At 40.3% G+C, this 13,192-nt stretch overlaps 1 long non-coding RNA gene across 1 annotated transcript; it reads left to right on the forward strand.

The window, feature by feature from the left end:
- The first annotated feature begins 11,259 nt into the window (after positions 1-11,259).
- On the forward strand, positions 11,260-11,694 carry LOC117459561 (uncharacterized). The gene is made up of 3 exons (XR_004553538.2): positions 11,260-11,303; positions 11,476-11,552; positions 11,656-11,694. It is a non-coding gene; the product is annotated as an uncharacterized lncRNA (long non-coding RNA).
- Positions 11,695-13,192: the final 1,498 nt, after the last annotated feature.

A 13,192-nucleotide genomic window follows, 5' to 3' on the forward strand; every position in this document is an offset into this window, starting at 1 on the left:
ATATCTATGGAGTGATGATGCCCGAGCCTAGTCGCCAAACTCAACTATATGCTGCTTCTAATAAACATGTTAAAGGAACACGTGAGTTGTCTGACTGAAATGGGGCGAAGCCTGCGAGCTAGTTCAGGCAGTCAACTCGAGCACTTATGCTGCATTCATACATAACGCCCCCTTGCCGCTCTACAACCAACCAAACAGAGTCTCCTTAATATGCCGCTCTATTTAACCTGCCAGATCTCTCTCCATGCATTGCTTGCTGCTGCTATTGCTGCAGCTACGTCGCTGCTGCTTGCCTGCCCCACCACCACCCCAGCTTCCACCTGTAGGCTCGGGGGTTAGTTATTTAATCATCACTCATCGTGATATGTATATCTATGGAGTGATGATGCCCGAGCCTAGTCGCCAAACTCAACTATATGCTGCTTCTAATAAACATGTTAAAGGAACACGTGAGTTGTCTGACTGAAGTATGATTATATGTTACATATTCACACTATGTTCTCCGATATCATTGATATGGTGGCCATCTTTGAAATCTTAATCTACCTGAGGAAATGAGTCACATCTGATGGAGGATTTATTTATGTATCATTCTTCTTAATAACAGCCAGATTGCCCAGACTCGCTGCAGTTATCGCTCCTGTTATCTGGAGAGGCTGATTGAGGTAAACAGAGAAATCCAGACAGTCGAAAGTGTGTAAATGAAAGTGGAAGGGGGATTTCTGTGCAACTGTGGTATCTATAATTGGACAGTTAATTCATTAGCAGAAGCCTTTACCTTCACCTGATGCAGGTCATAAGCACCAGACTAAAGAAAGGACAGGGTGGAGGCTGAGGAGGGATGATGGAGGTCAAGCTCTCTGTGGCCTCACTGCACTGGGGACTCGGTGGAGACAGAGCTGTGCGCTTGGTAAACACATTAGCTGACTGTGACAGATCGTCTAAGGCAGGCATCCTCAAAGTCCGTACTCCGGTATGGATCCGGACCGAACCACAACTGTCTATGGACTCTGAGCAAATTATGCTTTTCATATGTATTATCTGTGTTATCTTTGAGACAACGCAAACTGCAAACAGCTGTCTGTCTGCCTGCCTGCCTGCCTGTCTGCCTGTCTGTCTGTCAACACATTGGTCCAATCACATTCAGCATCCCGTCAGCGTTTCCCCCCCCCCACCAACAGTCTGCGAATCAGAGGCACAGTTGGGCGGGTCTTCGCGGAATGCGGGTGGGAAAAATGCGTGCGTGTTTAAAAAAAAAAGTCAGAGCAAGAGTTAACAGCTCATCGAGTTGCATCTGTACTGTAGCTGGTATCCTAGTTTCACCTACCGGGACCCCGGGGTGGCAACTGCCACCCTAAAAATAGGCCTTGCCACCCCAGCTGCCATCCCAGTTGGCAGCTTTGTTTTGAAAGAAAAGTTGTGGCTCATCGGACATTTATGAGAGAACGTCTCTAATGTCCGAGTGCAAGTGAATGCAGCACAAGACGCACGTCTTGTAACCTCTCCCTCGGCCCTGGCACGAGCGTTGAAATATGATTGGCGGCGATTTCATTTGAACGGTACGGCGCAAAACGAGAAGCATTGATTCGGACCCAAGTTCTGAAGGAATGAGGTATTTGCGGTCTACAATGACAGAGAAGAGACTGTCAAGTTTGGCTGTACTCAGCATTGAATCAAAACGCACTAAAGCTTTGGATCTTACTAATTTTGTGAGGCGTTTTGCTGAACAAAATGGTAATCGCCGCATTCAGCTGTAATAGACATGTCAACTTGATGCACTGCTCACGGATGAGCATACACAACTGTTAAGATGATGACCTTACGTGTGTAAATATATTTTTTTCTTTGAGGGTGTCCGTCTGCCCCCAAAAAACTGTTTTAAGTCCTGAGAAAGTCAAATAAGATGGTGTGTAAAACTACACTGCCCAGCCAAAACAAAGTAACCACTTTGATTATAGGCCAGTAGGTAAGGGCATTCCACTGAATAATAACTGAAGTATAAAATAATGCATGACTGAAGTGATGGAGACCATGTTGAAGGCAAACAAAAAGAGGAAATAACAGGTCAAATCAAGCAAATCCCCCTCTCAGATTCCACAGCAAGAACATAAATACTGGCTAGTGATTTGATTCATCAGCTTTGTGATGGAATAAAAAATGCACAGTGCATTTCCTTAGCTGTGGATGAGTCCACTGACACCACTGACAATGCTCAGTTTCTGGTGTTTGTGAGTTTTTATGATGAGGCAAAGGGGGAGTTTGTTGAAGATGTGTTGGGCCTGACGAACCTCAGTGGACACACAAGGGGGCAAGACATTTATAAAGCAATAATGGGAATGCTGAATGAAAGTGGGTGCAGCTGCCTTTATTCATAACTGTGCAGCTCTGCGACTCTGAGGGGTCAAGCACAGACACAATAACAATGAAAACTGCTGCATACAGATTATGTTTGTCTTTGCAACCTCGTGTTAAAAATCTTGTTGCAATTGTTTAAAAGTTTGAATGACCGTAATAAACGGACCTTTGTCTTATTAAAAAAATGTTTTTGGACCTTTAAGATTTGTATTTGAGTACCCCTGGTCTAAGGTATATGAGCAGCCTGCAGTTGCATGGATAATTGTAAAAGCTCAACAAAGACCTCAGGAAAAACATGCGAAACAACTTTTGAATGCAGCTTCTTGTTTCAATGCAATCATTTCCCACATTGGGATCAATAAAGTACATCTTACTTATGATTATCTTCGATCTTGCATTTTAATGGCTACACTCTAAAAACGAATTCAGGCGACCTTTCACCTCCACTTAATTAAATGCATGGTTGCAAGATAAAAATGTGAGTTAATTGATTTAGATAAACATTTTAAGTTGCAAACATTCATTTATAAGTTGTGTTGACGTAATAATGTTGGTAATTACATCAACTTAATATTGTGTGTAATTTGAACTCTGATTTCTGTGTTAACCCTCTGAGACCCACGGGGCCGTATACGATCCCAAAGATCACGTTGTGTTCAAAGCGTCATAACTTCTCAGCTGTTTCAGCCAGAGACATGCCGTGTTTTTCCTCTTCAACTACAGAAACGGCACTAAACAACTCTATTCAGTTTTTCATTGAGAGGCGTTTACTTATTTCGGTGAAATGAATGCATAAAGTTGTATATGCTGCGGATGGTCTCACCTTGATTCTGGCGCATCGCTCATCATTTATAGATCTATTCTCATCCACCATCTTTGTTTCTGACGTAAAGAGTGAAAGAGTCACGTTTCTGAATCGGACACTCTGAGTGGATGCAGTCACAGCCAATCGGAGTCTGATTCAGAGGGTTGCCTGTCTGTTCTGATGTTATGTTTACTGAAATGAGAGCCGGTATAATTCCACGCGCGAAATAAATAAATAAAAGTTGGAATACGTTCTTTTAGTGTTTTGAAAGTAAACAAGGACGGCAAAGACGTTTACTACAGCTGAGGCTTTGGAGCAGATTTTTTCAAGGGGACAATGTTGATGAAAATTCAGACGAATCTGCTCAGCATGCCATGTGTGATTGAGGACATGATATATCATGTGTACTCTTCAAAATTGGCAGGACAGAAAATGACAATTCTTCGCAAAAAAACGCCCATGGACACTGCCCAAAAGAATGGGCATAACTATTGAAAAGAATACGTTAGAATCTTCTAATCAGTTATGATACAATGATAATAAATGTGTGCAATTTTCTGTGTTGAATGTTTCTTTCAATGTTATGGTTAGCAGTTCTTTTTAATGAAATAAGTAAAACATTCAAGCTCCGTTTTTTATTTATTTTTTATTTATGGGCAAATATCCCCTATTATAGTGTATATAAGTCTCTAATGAGTGACACATATCATTAGCTGAGGTTGTGTTGATTTCTGGGATGTGTAAAACTTGATTTTACTGCAAAGAAATGACAATTTATTAGGCAAAACACAAAAATATACAAAAACAGAAATGTCCTATGTGGGTCTCAGAGGGTTAATTGACTTAAAACTAAATTCAAGTTATAGTAAGTAATGCAATTGGCTTGATAACTTAATTGTTCTCCACCTTGAGTTAAGGATTTCAAGTCCACTCCCACTTAACATGCCTGGACTTGTTCCGACAGTTAAGACAAATAGAAATATACAAAGGACATTTTAAGGTGAGTGTCATCTTTTGTCATTCAAATACAGTAGATAGCCTGGTAGTTGCACTGTATTGGCAAACTTAGCAGCCTTTGAACTGTGAATAGTTCTGTGAGAGGATACAAAGTATAGTAGAGGCTACTGGTTACTATTGTGATATCGCTTTTTATTAAAAATGAATCTCGGTGAAGCAGATCAAGGACATACTTCTTGAGGTAGGATCGTTATTTAGAGTTGTCATTGAAATGCAAGTTGTTGGCAGTCACCCATTCAGAATATATTAATTTAGGTAATTCCTCTTTTTTTCCTTTTTCAAAAATAGCACAATACAATTGAAGTACGCAGAGAACTATAACCATCCGCTGCCTTGTCGTGTACCTTGGAGAAAAGGAAGAAGACCTTTTCAAGGAGTTTAGCGGCGTAATTAAAAATCTTGAAATAAAATAAAATCCATGGGCACAGTGCTCTCTGACAAAAGCACTGCTCTCTGTCAGCTGTATGTTGAAGCATATTGCACTTTTGGCCACACCCCAATCAATAATATCTTAGCAACGTTCAGCATGGATAGGTGTTGACAGCAATGGCATGGGAAAAGGATTGTGTAACATTTGAAAAGTGGCTTCTGCTCTTCACTTAACCAGTTCAAGTATTGTATGGAACCTGCAAAAAAGATGAGAAGGTACACTAACACTTGCACGGTTGTGATTGACTAAATCTGTCCACATGTATTTAAACACTAGGCAAAGTACTCAAAAGCACCTCTGTGTGTCTTCAGGACCACATTGCCATGACGACACACACATGCAGACTCAATAGGTGAAAACAATACCAGCGTTGCTTTAGCAGCTGGTAATAATGGCTCTGAATTAGCTAAGAGTGACAGTTTAAAAAGTATGCATTACCCAATTCATTATCTCTGATGCGCTAACCTATTATTTAATGTACTTAAAAACAAATGAATGACCAAGCATTCTGCGTTAAATGTGTTCATACTGTTTGAAATAATGATTGTCGGCAGCGCAAACATCTTTGTTACATCTTTTGTAAAATTGATGTGTGTGATCTGCAGATTGGTGGTCATTGAGAGTTTGTTTGATTTGACATATTTGGCACTGGTTTTAAATATGCAAAGGCCTCTAACTTCGTTGTGATGGCAGCATGTATTTGCTGTGTCCCCATTTCCCATGGTAATATGGCTAATGTGTTTATTTATTATTTGTGGGGCAATTTAAATTTGTGTTATTTATCTTTTTTTTCAAGATTTAAATGAAGCTCAGCGCAAGTTCTTTCAGGAAGACTGGGTGTGTATACATTCACTCCGGAGCTGCATATAATCAGCTCATCATAGGCATTCTCTTTAATTACATTTCACCTCATTCTCCAGCAGCCAATCAACGTGCTGCAGCCAAACTATAAAATGGTTCTCCTCTCTCCTGCAGTCAGCTGTGATTTCAGGTGGTCATGCACCTTATCATATGGCATGTGTCAATAAATGTTCAAACTAAATGAATTATCTCCTGATTGAAACATCATGTGAGGAAATAAACAACAGCAGTTCAAAATAAAAAGTGAATTGCCTAATATTTTTGTTGTGGAATCAATTAAAGTCTTTCTTTAAAGGCAAAAACATGAAAAAGCTAAGAAAAAAAACTATTGAGCACAATATATTTGGAGCAACTTAATTTATAAATGGTTGTCAACTTAAAAACGTGTGTTCACAATGATGGTAATTAAGTACATACAACTTAAAATTCCTTTGAAATCATACGGTAAAACAAGTTGGAGCAACTTAATTTTAGGAGTAATCAACTTAAAAACTTGTATCCCGAATGAGGGTAATTAAGTACATACAACTTAAAATTCCTTTTAAATCATGTGGTAAAACTAGTTGGAACAACTTAATCTTTTGAGTAATCAACTTCAAAACTTGTGTTTATAATACCAATTATTAAAGTGGACCTATCATGCAAAATGCACCTTTGTACGTCTTTTATACATGAATATGTGTCCCCGGTGTTCCAGGGAACTCACCATGTGTCAGAAAACATAACCCTCTCTATTTTCCTCCTTAGCCATATCTCTAAAAAAGGGGCTGCAACGGATCTGAAAAAAACGGATCCAGATTTCAACACTTTTCTACGTCACAGAGAGGTGCTCCGCTTATTGGTCAACTCTCCACCTATCAGGGGAATGAGCCACGGCCACGTGCATTGCCAAACCTCTCATTCGCATATAGGCTATCGGCAGGCTAAATCAACCCACATCTGTGTTTTTGCCTGCTCTCTTGCCAGGATGTCTAAGACAGTTAAACGTTGTGCTGTTGTTGGCTGCAAGACTCGGGACAGGGGACTACATGCAATGCCATCAGTGGAAAAAGAAAAATAATCTGTGGCTAGACTTCATTTTCAAGGGACATGTGCCAGAAGACCACGGCAGATTTCTGTTTGTGTGTTTCAAACATTTTACGACGGACATGTTTATTAACTTGTCTCAAGTCCAACACGGATATGCCTCCAAAGTAATGCTAAACCCGGGATCGATACCAACCATCCGGGACCAGGCCAGTGAGGACACATCCAATTTTGAAGCTGTAAGTTTTTATTTAGCGGTGTTTTTCCTGATAAAGCTATCTCTAGCTTGTAGCTGTATGCTACATGCTACAAGCTAGAGATAGCTTTATCAGGAAAAACACCGTAGCTTCGCCGTATCAATGTCGCCTCAAACCCAAATAGTAATCGGTTAGGTGTTTATATGTTTTTGTAGCATTTTATTTTGTACGCTCCGCAGTCTTTGCTTTGTCTTTTATTTTAATTATCAGGCATTTGCTAACATGTTCAGACATACTGCCGTAATGGCGATCTGTGTGAAGGCTGTAAAGCAGGGGTGGGGAACCTTTTTCCTCTCAAGGGCCATTTCAATTTTTACAATATCCTCAGAGGGCCGTACAAGTTATTGACCTCTGCTTAAAAAAACTAAAATCACAGCCCATTCATTTCATTCTGTGCAAAGAAAAAGCAACCTCTTAATCCAGATATCTCACCATGACTCGCGTATTCATGCACGTGCAGGGTGTGGCGTGCTCCCCTGCCTGGGAAGATTTTTTTTAAATGTTGAAGTTAAAAGCATCAATCTGGTGCACTTTGAGAGCAACATTAGGAGATCTATGGACACATCTCTCAACACCCAAACACAACTGTAAGCAGATTTTCTTTTAATTTATGGATATTTGACAAATCACTCCCCTTTCAAACTGTATTCTTCTTTATTAATAACTGTCATATAGTATTTTATACCTGTTTACTTTATTCTCTTATTTTTTTTATAACTATAATGATCATATAAAGATGTGCCTTTACCTCACTGGTTGTAGAAAAAGCTTCTTATATTCGTTAGCATAGCTAGCTAACCAGATGCTAATGATAACAACACAGTTATTGACTGTCTGATCAGTATGACAGATGAGCAGATCGCCACTGGGCTTTCAACTAAAGACACAGACACGCAGAAACTGCGGCATGTGTATGGACTTATCGGTACTGCAATTTCTGAAGTGCTGGAGTGGCGTTCTGGTGCTCTCCGTCAGAACTGCACCCCTGTCCCCTGTCAGTCGAGACATATACCACGTGATGACACGTTAGGCTCGTGTTGTGTTCAAGGACCCTGACCTTGGCCAGGAAAAACAGGCACTCGCTTGTTTAATTTGTTTGCGGTCTAGATTTCTTTCATTTTTTTATTTTTTGCGTGTGTTTATAAATGACATCGAGGGCCGTACCAAATTGTCTCGCGGGCCGTATACGGCCCGGAGGCCGGAGGTTCCCCACCCCTGCTGTAAAGCCACGCCCTAGCCGATAACACAAGTATTTATTCTCCTATTTATTAGTATTTTGTATCCTCTAAAATCATATTGAGTAAGTTATTATAACAAACGTAATCTTATGTAGGCAAGTGCCGTTTTTCCAGCGTTATATGTAAAAGCTTTTGTGATTGTAGTCTGTAAGAACGATCAGATTTAATCGATCTGTAAGCTAAGCTACGCTACGCTAATGAGACATGCCATTTTTTGCAGCGTTATATGTAAAAGCTTTTGTATGTTTACTTGTTTGCGCACATGCATATAAATGAGGGTGTGTTAGGATACAACACTGTGTGTATGTATGCGAGGGGACACACACACCACGAGTAAAACGGAGCTAAAGCCCCGTTGGTCTGTTGTTGTTGACGAGGCCTTACCTCTAGCAACAGGCTTATTAGTGGCTAGCACTCATTACAGTCAGTCTACTGAGCTCAGCCCCTCTCCAACACATCATCTGTGTTGAGTCAGAAACACAGCATGCACGTTACGGTTCAAAACTAACTCGGATTGAAAAAGGCTAAGCAAAGAGCTTTGCTAAATAGAGAGTTTTAGAGAGACAGCAAGCGCATTTCGTGGCATCTGCAGGCAGTGGCAAGTCCTTCTGGCATATGCCACAGATGCCACAACTTGCCGAGGCATCTGCCGCTGCTCAACGGGAGTTGCCAAAAGATGCCAGAGTAAGAGAAGGTTTACTGTAGCTGCCACTCGCCTTCCGTGGCAAATGCTGCTATTTAAACCCGTATTTATCGTGTAAAATGTCGCTGTTTAGGCATGACTTTATCGAACTGATCTGTACACAGGACTGATGTGCGATCTCTATTTTTCAAAAAGATTATACATTATCATTTCTATTCAATTTTACTTGGAGCATGGTTTGCTAAAATAAACAAACGTGCTATATTTATGATGAAATATTGGCAAGTGAGGGTTGCAACGCCCTTGGCAATTGTCGCTTCTTGAGGGGAGTTTCCACTGCTTGCTACGATAAACCAGGTGTAGCCTATGACTAGTAAAGACAAATAATTAACAAATAAATATCTGTATTGACACAGCAACGTGTACACTGGTGTTATTAGACTTGGCTACAGACTTAGGGGCAGCTGTAACTGATTGCAGTTGCCACTGCTAGTGAGATGCTTATAGGTTTACTTTATAAATTAGGCAAAGGACTTATATTTTCCCCATGCCTTCAGCAGCAGCAGGCCATTCACTTTGATTTGATCCAGTTATGAAATGTCATCATTTCGACAATAAAGAAATGCTATAAACGTTATCTTGCACGTTTCATCTCCGTTTCTAACTTTCAATATATTTAAAAAGAGATCTCTCTCTCATCTGCGTGCGGGGGCGGGGCCTCACAGACATGCTGCTGCGCTGTGCACACTCTTATTATCCATGTGTGCACACAGTTCTGCCAGTAATGAATATTAGGATACATTTTGTGAGGAAACTTTTCCCCCAATAATTCCAATAAGTATTCCAAAATGTATTCACTTTAGGTTTACGAAAGTAACTGTATTCGGATTAGTTGTTTATCAAATGTAACGGGAGCTGAATACTACTTGGTTTTTGTATTCTCATTACGTAACGCCGTTACATGTATTCCGTTACAACCCAACCCTGTGTACAGATCATCAGTCCTGTGTACAGATCAGTTCGATAAAGTCATGCCAAAACAGCGACATTTTACACGATAAATACGGGTTTAAATAGCAGCATTTGCCACGGAAGGCGAGTGGCAGCTACCGTAAACGTTCTCTTACTCTGGCATCTTGTGCCAACTCCCGTTGAGCAGCGGCAGATGCCTCGGCAAGTTGTGGCATCTGTGGCATATGCCGGAAGTACTTGCCACAGCTACCACAGAGTAGCGGCCTCTGTGGCATATGCCGGAAGGACTTGCCACTGCCTGCAGATGCCACGAAATGAGCCAGGCCCTACTGGAGTTTTAGCCCCCATCTTTTGGGATTTCAGACTATATTTATCCAAATAGTATTTTCTCATCCTGAATACTAAGTTGAGATGATTTTGTTCTAACTATGTTTTCTTCTTTACAGGTCAGCACCTCACATGCTACCAGCAGATTACCTGGGATGATAGATTCTGCATGTCAGACTGACCCACCCAAGTACCGTACTGTTCGTACACAGCTATCCTCGAGGACTCTTGGTTCACATCGAAGTACAGGTTAGAAGCACGTTTTTCAAATGTTCTTTGGATACATCTTACATTCTGATGTTGTAGCCTTTAATTTGTGTGCTTCTAATTGTTGTAAAAAAAAATTTGTTTTGTTTTTAATGTCAAATACAATTATGTTACAGCTGTCCAGGCTAAAATTCCCTGCAGAAGCGTTGGTGTTGAAACAGTTCCGTTGGAAGTGCCAGTGCCCTTTTTAACATCCACCCTCATAAAGAGACCACCAAAGAGGCCCCGTGTAGACCTTGAAGAGGAATACGAAGATCCATTTGAGGGAAGCTCTTCTTTGGTGATTTCCGAAGGCCAGGATGCAACTTATGATCCAGCAGAATCCATAACAAATACTACAGAAACAACAGCCAGTAAGTTACTGAAATATCACTATGTGTGAGTTTGTCTATGTATTGTATTTTTTGCTGTATATAATTCAAACATTGATAATAGGGAAACACCAAAGATCTCTAAAGCAACAATCTGTGTGATGGATCTTAACTTCTATTTTTTTGTTTTAGTGGTCAAGAACAAAACCCCCCCCAGTTGCAACATATGTCAACGGAGCATCTTTCTACAAACTTTCAAAGGTAAATTAACTGCAGAAGATTGTTTTGCCAATGTTTGAAAATGCAAATGTTGTTGTTGAATAAGATAGGACAAGGTAACAATAACAAGACTGACAAAAGGTGGGAATAGGGCACTGTTAGGTAACGACCCATGCTAATATGTAAAGCTCTTTTGGGAGGGTGGTGTGGAGAAAGAGAAGAGATGTGAAAGGGGCACTGTAGAGTAAGCACCCCTAATGACATGTTCAGCTCTTTCCCTGTTTAAAAAAAGGGCAGCTCATTTGCACTTTCCAGGTTCTCCTAAACGACTCGTCAACAAATCTACAGGTGATCTTTGAGATTAAAATGTATTCTTGCTGTTTTCTTTCAACCATTAGGTCTTCAAAGCAATGCATATGCAGCTATGCAAATACGCACCTTCCGAAGGCATGCCAGGATGTTCATTGAGCCAGCGATTGTTTCTTACTGGCAAAAATCACAGGAAGGCATGCTACAGAAGCTCCATGTAGAGGAGAAAGTGATAGTTGGTGGTGATATGAGGGCTGACTCTCCAGGTATGTCGTATATGTTTTATATAATTCACATTTTACATTTCAGAAAGGGGTTTCACTATGTGTGATTTGTTCAATTAATGGTTCCTGAAAAACATATGCTAAACACTACAAGCAAAAATACAAATTCACCATCCGCAGAGAATAGTAATTACTGTAAAACATATTTTCACAGGCCACTCTGCAAAGTTCGGAAGCTACACTATGATGGACCTGAAGAACAACAAAGTCGTTGACCTCCAGTTGGTTCAGGTAAGTAGGGTGAAATTAAATATCAATGTTTTTTTCTATAACACCGTTTGCACGTTATATTTAAAATGTGTGTATCAATGGTTATTTGTATATGTCATAACAGAGCAATGAGGTTGGTGGAAGCTACCACATGGAGTTAGAGATCCTGAAAAGGAGTCTGGAGTTGTTAAAGGAACGTGGTATGACTCTGGACTGTATTGTCACGGACAGACATCTGCAAATTCAGAAATTCCTAAGGGAAAGCAGCATCACCCAATTCTTTGATGTTTGGCACATAGAAAAAGGTATTTTTCTTTATATTAATTTCTATGTAAATATATCGATTGTAAATACAATCATTATTTTATTTAGACACAAACCCGGCTTCCTACAATCACATCAGTAGCATAATATTTTGAGTAAACTTGTTTGTATATGAACTACATGTTAAATGTATTTATTAGGGATTTCTAAGCAACTGGAGAAGGCTGCAAAAAAGAAGGACTGCGAAAAACTTCGAGGGTGGGTGAAGAGTATAAGAAACCACATATACTGGACTGCAGCAACCTCCACCACCGGGCCTGAGAGAGTGGCCAAAGGGACTTCCATCCTGAACCACGTGCAGGATATCCACTCTCATGATGACCCCCTGTTCCATAAGTGCTTTCATCCACTGCGCATTGCCCAATACCAATGGACGGCTGCAGGTTTGGAGTCATTCCATGCCGTCATCCTGCGCTTTGCTCCAAAGAATGTTGTGTTTCCATTTCTTGGAATGTTGTGCAGGTAAAATAAACCATAGTTACTTACTAATTAGTGACAATTTGTACATCCGTTGCTATTATTTACATTTTTTTTTTCTCATGACGCAAATGAAAGACTGTACCTGGCAGCCCTGCACTACAATGAAAACGCTGAGCGTGCACAAGCCACTACATCCACTGGAAACCCTCTGTATAAACTGCAGTTCCCAAAGGCCAGGAAGGGAGAATGCAGAGCAAAACCAGTAAAGACTGACCCCACATTCCGTAAGTGTTTAAAATATTTATTATACAACTATTTACAAATATAAAATAAAAAAAATAGAAAGAACTTTCAGTTTTTGAACAATATTAGCATTCGTTTTACAATTTCAGTCAAAACAAACAAACCACTCACTGCTCTATTTGCCTCAACTGTAGTCCACCATGTTCAGCTCTGTAAATATGCAACGCATTCTGCAGGGAGAACACATTTAGGCACACAGGCTCCAATCCAGGATGGTCCACCATACAGGTTACAGAGTCCTCAAGTTACTGCATCCGTCTTGACACCTTGTGTGATAAACATATATTGAATGACATGTGAAAAATGTATTCTCTAAACAGACAACTTAGTGAAGCTATCAAAAATGTTACCTGTGGTATCTCCATGCAGCACACGTTCTCCGGTTCAGAAGGCATCGTGGCGCAATTTGCTCAAAGAAGTCAATAACTGAGCTTTTAAAAACACATGAAACTACACACATTGCTGACAACTGAGGTGTTGTTGGAGTTATACTTGTTATCACCCTAAGTTATTCAACTTTCCAACGGTTGTTGCACGATGTTGGAAGAAAAGGACTGTAAACTATTAATAAACGCAATGAGGCCATTGTATATATGCTGAAAATATGAATGTCT

The sequence above is a fragment of the Pseudochaenichthys georgianus genome, chromosome 15 (assembly GCF_902827115.2).
Source record: "Pseudochaenichthys georgianus chromosome 15, fPseGeo1.2, whole genome shotgun sequence".
In the NCBI taxonomy this organism is placed as follows: Eukaryota; Metazoa; Chordata; class Actinopteri; order Perciformes; family Channichthyidae; genus Pseudochaenichthys; species Pseudochaenichthys georgianus.